The following is an 8,271-nucleotide window of genomic DNA, read 5'->3' on the forward strand; positions in this document are numbered from 1 at the left end:
TCAATTAACCACTGGTCTCCCTTTATTCTCTCTCAGGAGGAAGTGGGTTTTGTTTCTGGGTTGCAGTCTCTTCAAGCTGTGGCAATGTCGCTTAACGGCAACATGCAGCCTACGGTATGTGTTCACAGCCATACATTTCAACTAGATTTTTTTTACATCTAAAATTGTAACATTGTGGCTTGCTGTTACAGCATTGGTGATTTATTTTAGAAGTTGTGCACTGATTAATATGCTACAAAACTGCCCTAATGAGAACCACAGCCCAACACACTCTGAGGAAAACTATAGTTAGGGGTGAAAGTAGACTATAGTGTTCCTGCAACATTAAAAGATACAGCATTCATTCTTAAAAGTCTAAGCTATTGCGGGGGGTTCCAAGCTGACATATAGAATTGTTTTAAGATGGTCATACTATAAATCATTTAGCTATTTGATTTGATATTTTAGGATTTTGATAAAATATTGAATTTGGCCTTTACTACTGTAGCCCAGAGAAACTCATTGAATAACATATTCATTAATGGCAAAAGACAGTCAAAAAATACTTAATAAGGAACACGATTTTGAAGTTTTGTCCTATATCTAGGAGATATAAAAAAGATCAGAAAAAAATATATATATATATATATACACAGTACCAGTCAAATGTTTGGACGCACCTACTCATTCAAGGGTTTTTCTTTATTTTTACTATTTTACTAGTGAAGACATCAAAACTATGAAATAACACATATGAAATCATGTAGTAATCAAAGAAGTGTTAAGCAAATATATTTTAGATTTTAGATTCTTCAAAGTAGCCAACCTTTGCCTTGATGACAGCTTTGCACACTCTTGGCATTCTCTTAACCAGCTTCACCTGGAATGCTATTCCAACAGTCTTGAAGGAGTTCCCACATATGCTAAGCACTTGTTCGCATACCGCCCCAACACAGATGACATAATCTCAATCGCACTCCACACCGCCCTTTCTCACCTGGACAAAAGGAACACCTATGTGAGAATGCTGTTCATCGACTACAGCTCTGCATTCAACACCATAGTGCCCACGAAGCTCATCACTAAGCTAAGGACTCTGGGACTAAACATCTCCCTCTACAACTGGATCCTGGACTTTCTGACGGGCCGACCCCCAGGTGGTAAGAGTAGGCAACAATAAGTCTGCCACGCTGATCCTTAACACTGGGGCCCCTCAGGGGTGTGTACTTAGTCCCCTCCTGTATTCCCTGTTCACCCACAACTGCGTGGTCAAACACAACTCCAACACCATCATTAAGTTTGGGGCCAAGCTTCCTGCCATCCAGGACCTATATAATAGGCAGTGTCAGAAGAAAGCCCATAAAATTGTCAGAGACTCCAGTCACCCAAGACTGTTTTCTCTGCTACTGCATGGCAAGCGGTACTGGAGCTCCAAGTCTAGGACCAAAAGGCTCCTCAACAGCTTCTACTCCCAAGCAATTAGACTGCTGAACAACTCATAAAAACCGCCATCGGACAATTTACATTGACCCCCTCCCCCCGTACACTGCTGCTACTCTCTGTTTGTTTGTTACCTTCACTTCGACCCACCTACATGTACAGATCACCTCAACTAGCCTGTACCGCTGCACACTGACTCGGTACCGGTGCCCCTGTATATAGCCTCGCTATTGTTCTTGTGTTCATTTTTATTATTACTTTTTATTTTAGCCTACTTGGTAAATATTTTCTTCTTCTTGAACTGCACTGTTGGCATTTCACGGTAAAGTCTTCACTTGTTGTAATCGGCGCATGTGGCAAATCAGGTTTGATTTGATTTGATTTGTTGGCTGCTCTTACATCCCTCTGCGGTCCAACTCATCCCAAACCATCTCAATTGGGTCGAGGTTGCGTGATTGTGGAGGCCAGGTCATCTGAACAGCACTCCATCCCTCTCCTTCTTGGTCAAATAGCATTTACACAGCCTGGAGTTGTGTTGGGTCATTGTCCTGTTGAAAAACAAATGATAGTCCCACTAAGCGCAACCCAGATGGTATGGCGTTTTGCTGCAGAATGCTGTGATAGACATGCTGGTTAAGTGTGCCTTGAATTCTAAATAAATCACAGACAATCTCACCAGCAGAGCACTCCCACACTATCACACCTCCTCCTCCATGCTTCACGGTGGGAACCACACATGCGGAGATCATCCGTTCACATACTCTGAGTCTCACAAAGAACCAACAATCTCCAATTTGGACTCATCAGACCAATGGACAGATTTCCACTAGTCTAATGTCCATTGCTCGTGTTTCTTGGCCCAAGCAAGTCTTTTCTTATTATTGGTGTCCTTTAGTAGTGGTTTCTTTGTAACAATTCGACCATGAAAGCCTGATTCACGCAGTCTCCTCTGAACAGTTGATGTTGAGATGTGTCTGTTACTTGAACTCTGTGAAGCATTTATTCGGGCTGCAATTTTGAAGCCTGGTAACTCTAATGAACGTATCCACTGCAGCAGAGGTAACTCTGGGTCTTTGTTTCTTGTGGTGGTCCTCATGAGAGCCAGTTTCATAACGCTTGATGTTTTTTTGCGACTGCACTCAAAGAACATTTTCCGCATTGACTGATCTTCATGTCTTAAAGTAATGTTGGCCTATCGTTTCTCTTTGCTTATTTGAGCTGTTCTTGCCATAATATAGACTTGGTCTTGTACCAAAGAGGGCTATCTTCTGTATACCACCCCTACCTTGTCACATCACAAATGATTGGCTCAAACGCAATAAGAAGAAAAGAAATTCCAGAAATGAGATTTTACAAAGGCACACCTGTTAATTGAAATGCATTCCAGGTCACTACCTCGTGAAGCTGGTTAAGAAAATGTCAATAGTGTGCAAAGCTGTCATCAAGGCAAAGGGTGACTACTTTGAAGAATCTCAAATATAAAATATATTTTGATTTGTTTAACACTTGTTTGGTTACTACATGATTCAATATGTTTTATTTCCTAGTTTTGATGTCTTCACTATTATTCTACCATGTAGAAGAAAATATATAAAATAAATAAAGGAAAACCCTTGAATGAGTAGGTTGGTCCAAACATGTTACTGGTACTGTATATATATCATTTTTTAAACAAATATTTAACCCCTTTTTTTGGGTAGGCACAAAACTACCTTCATACTTCCATCATGTTTTTAACTGATACCGGTTTCCTTCAGATGAGTCCCGTGACACCTGTCATCGTGTTCGTGAGAGTTTCCCCTTTCCATAGAGTGGTCATAATAGTAGTAGATAATAAAATATTTTTCGGGATGTCTCATGGTCTGAGAAACACGGCTCTAGCTCTGCCTCCTTTCACCGCAGATGTCTCATGGTCTGAGAAACACGGCTCTAGCACTGCCTCCTTTCACCGCAGATGCGGAAGTGCGACATCGGTGGATGCAGTGGATTGAGACGCCTCCGACGACAAAGGGGAGATTATTTTATTATGTTTCTTAGATTGATGCACCAATGCGTCAATCGACTCTAGAGGGCTAATGATAACTGGAGCTGTTAGCAGATAAGAAAACGGGGAAGTTCAGAGACACAGGGAAGAACACACAGATCATGCCATCTAACATGAACAGGGTATTTACTGAAAGGCAAAGCACATTTTCTGGCATGATCAAGAATGTACAACTTCAAACGGTTTCCTAAATCAAATACAATTGAAAACAAATCATTACACAATATACAATGATAATGATAATAAAACATAGAAATCATAAAATATCAATATCTATCACAGCAAAAGCGAAACAATACCCACAGGAGGGTATATGGGACATGTGAACAGCAAAACATAGCAGGTACAGTTGAAGTCAGAAGTTTATATACACTTAGGTTGGAAAACTCCACAAATGTCTTGTTAACAAACTAAAGTTTTGGCAAGTTGGTTAGGACATCTACTTTGTGCATGACACAAGTCATTTTTCCAACAGTTGTTCACAGACAGATTATTTCACTTGTAATTCACTGTATCACAATTCCAATGGGTCAGATGTTTAGGTAACTACGTTGACTGTGCTTTTAAACAGCTTGGCAAATTCTAGAAAATGATGTCATGGCTTTAATTGACATAATCTGAGTCAATCGGAGGTGTACCTGTGGATGTATTTCAAAGCCTACCTTCAAACTCAGTGCCTCTTTGCTTGACATCATGGGAAAATCAAAAGAAATCAGCCAAGTCCTAATAAAACAAACATTGTAGACCTCCAAAAGTCTGGTTCATCCTTGGGAGCAATTTCCAAATGCCTGAAGGTACCACGTTCATCTGTACAAACAATAGTACGCAAGTATAAACACCACGAGACCACGCAGCCGTCATACCGCTCAGGAAGGAGACGTGTTCTGTCTCCTAGAGATGAATGTACTTTGGTGCCAAAAGTGCAAATCAATCCCAGAACAGCAGCAAAAGACCTTGTGAAGATGCTGGAGGAAACAGGTACAAAAGTATCTATATCCACAGTAAAACAAGTCCTATATCGACATAACCTGAAAGGCCGCTCAGCAAGGAAGAAGCCACTACTCCAAAACCGCCATAAAAAAGCCTGACTACGGTTAGCAACTGCACATGGGGACAAAGATCATAATTTTTTGGAGAAATGTTCTTTGGTCTGATGAAACAAAAATATAACCGTTTGGCCATAATGACCATCGTTATGTTTGCAAGCCGAAGAACACCATCCAAAACGTGAAGCATGGGGGTGGCAGCATCATGTTGTGGGGGTGGCAGCATCATGTTGTGGGGGTGCTTTGCTGCAGGAGGGACTGGTGCACTTCACAAAATAGATTGCATCATGAGGAAAAAATTATGGATATATTGAAGCAGCATCTCAAGATATCAGTCAGGAAGTTAAAGCTTGGTCGCAAATGGGTCTTCCAAATGGATAATGACGCCAAGCATACTTCCAAAGTTGTGGCAAAATGGCTTAAGGACAACAAAGTCCAGGTATTGGAGTGGCCATCACAAAGCCCTGACCTCAATCCCATAGAAAATTTGTGGGCAGAACTGAAAAAGTGTGTGCGTGCAAGGAGGCCTACAAACCTGACTCAGTTGCACCCATTCAGGAGGAATGGGCCAAAATTCACTCAACTTATTGTGGGAAGCTTGTGGAAGGCTACCTGAAACGTTTGACCCAAATTAAACCATTTAAAGGCAATGCTACTAAATAATAATTGAGTGTATGTAAACTTCTGACCCACTGGGAATGTGATGAAAGAAATAAAAGCTGAAATAAATCACTCTACTATTATTCTGACATTTCACATAAAAAAGGGGTGATCCTAACTGACCTAAAACAGGGATTTTTTTTAACTGGGATTAAATGTCAGGAATTGTGAAAAACTGAGTTTAAATGTATTTGGCTCAGGTGTATGTAAACTTCCGACTTCAACAGTATGCATACACGTTCCATAATGTCCTGGCTAGCTTGGTAAGATTCATACACTATTAAAATAGAACTGTGTGATAGGAAATTGCACAATGATAGCCTATTTCATGAGCTGCATAAAATAGGTATGCTCAATATTATGATTAACCTATTGCTGAGGGAAATTGTAATTTATGTAAAAGCAAGTTGCTAAGGAGGAATAATGATGCCCATTTCCCCCTATAAGTGATTTTCTTTCAACCTTCAGGAGATGGAATGCATCGAACTGCAGTGATGCAGATGGAATAATAACCGTTCTGCTTTTAAGTGCAATACTGGCAGAGGCTCAAAAAATAGGCCAAAGAGGACTCTCAATTAAGAAAAAGCTATTTTAGCCTTTAGCGCACTCTAGTGGCAGCTATCCGTAATACAGACATGGTACTGGCACAGTACTGTTAGTACCACCAATGAAGTCCAAGGGAAATGTACCCCCTTCTCACTGGTTGGGTTCCGACTTTACTTCTATTAATACCTCCCTTAACTACACATCATGAGACATCGCAATAGGTTCCCTTTCTTGAGCGCATCACACAGATAGCACATACTCAGTAAGAGCTTCTATAGACAGATAACACCAGCCAATATCAGGAAATACAAGACTAGCTAATGCACCAGATACCACAGCAATAAGAGAGAACATAGCGACACGAGTATTTGAACAAAGTCTCTCCTCTAGTCCTATATTACCTGAATATTTCTCTGAACATTAGCTAAATGTGTGAGTTATGTAAATGTACAAAACAGAAGAATATAGAGAATATAATTTCTAAACTGCTGGATTTGGATGATATAATAATAATATAGAAAAACAAAGGTAAGTTTAATACCAGTACACTAGAGTATACAATTCACAGAATAACAATAACAGGCAAGGTAAAGAAGACTGACATAACATCAAATAATTATCACAAAAATGTATAAGGGGAAAAATATAATGTAACATGTGGGTACTGTGTTTAAAGTAGGCATTTCAAGGAGTAGAGCTGCATGGTTTTTGGTGTGTAGAGGTCTCCCTCTGTTGAGGGGCTTTCCGTATCAGTGGAGACAGATGAGATGGAAGGTGAGGATGTGAAGCACAGAGACATAATGGCAGTGGAGGTGTAGAGAAATGCAGACGCTTGCCCAATATGAAACATACCTCATTGTCTTTTTAGTCACCGGATTCCCTATTATCCCTCCTTCCTGTAAGTATAGGATCCTACACGGACTTATCACAGCCTACATTTATACTTGATATTGCTTTGTTTCTTTTCCTGTTTACATTCACGGAATAAAACGTGATACTTATGATACTCAAATCCTACATAAAACATTTTACTGACAGAAACGGAGGTACCTTTTCAATATTTTTTTGTTGTAGCTAGTGATTGTTCAAGTTCAAGATGCATGGGGCTTGATGTAATTAGACCTAGGCTACTCCAAATATAATGTATCAGTCTACAACATGGGCCCAATCCCGAGTTACTGTACACATATGGCATCAATTGATGATTGACTGGTATACAGTAAATCAGCATTGGGCCCTATGTGATCAGTCAGAGTGAAAGATCATCTGTATGTGGGTCAGTCAGCCTGCAACACGCCCATCTATTCAATTAAACACATCACATCCTAATATTCATAGATAGATGAGCCTCGGGCCGTATTCGTAAAGCATCTCAGAGTCGGAGTGCTGATCTAGGATTTTGTCCTCGCTGTTCATATAATTTTAGCCACTATGATCTTAAAGGCTTATCTGATCCTAGATCAGACAGCACTACTACTAGTGTTGGTCACATTTTTCATGAGCTGAAATAAATGATCCCATAAATGTTCCATATGAACAAAAAACAGATTTCTCTCAAACTTTGTACACTGTGTTTACATCGCTGTTAGTGATCATTTATCCACCTGACAGGTGTGGCATATCAAGAAGCTGATTAAACAGCATGATCATTACACAGGTGCACCTTGTACTGGGGACAATAAAAAGCCACTAAAATATGCAGTTTTGTCAAACAACACAATTCCACAGTTTCAAAGGAGTGTGCAATTGGAATGCTGACTGCAGGAATGTCCAACAGAGCAGCTGGCAGATAATTGAAGGTTCATTTCTATACCATAAGCCACCTCCAACATCGTTTTAGATCATTTGGCAGTACAGCCAACCGGCCTCACAACCGCAGACCACGCCAGCCCAGGACCTCCACCTGTGGGAGCGTCTGTGTGGAAAAACACATTCTGATTGACTGGACCTGGCTCCCCAGTGGGTGGGTCCTACAGTATGCCCTCCCATGGCTGCACCCCTGCCCAGTCATGCAAAATCCATAGACTATGGCCTCATGAATTTTTATAAATTGACTGATTTCCTTCTATGAAGTGTAACTCAGTAAAATCTTTGAAAGTGTTAACTTTATATTTTTGTTCAAAACAGCTTTGGCTGTCATCCACCATCAACTGATCTTTGATAACGGAACTTGATTGGCAAATAAATAACCATCGCTAAAACCCTAACATATCAGTCCCACACAAAAAGAACCGTTTTACATAAAACCTCTTACATTAAGGTAGACAACTGTGTCGTAAACTATCAGAAATGGCAATGAAATATTTTGTGAAATACCAACAAGTCTTCCTATACTATTCATTTGTCATTTTACAACGGTGTACTCCATCCAGTGCAGGAAACAGTTTGACCCTTGACCTCTATTCCGTAACACTAATGACATACTCAATAATCCGGTCAAATCCCTAGTGGTGTTTTGTTCCTAATTTAGACAGTCCACTTCCTCTAATGGTTCTACCCCCACATGACATCACACACACACACCATTTGGCTGGATGTGAAAGAAGCTGCAGGTGA

The sequence above is a fragment of the Oncorhynchus gorbuscha genome, linkage group LG04 (assembly GCF_021184085.1).
Source record: "Oncorhynchus gorbuscha isolate QuinsamMale2020 ecotype Even-year linkage group LG04, OgorEven_v1.0, whole genome shotgun sequence".
Lineage (NCBI taxonomy): Eukaryota > Metazoa > Chordata > Actinopteri > Salmoniformes > Salmonidae > Oncorhynchus > Oncorhynchus gorbuscha.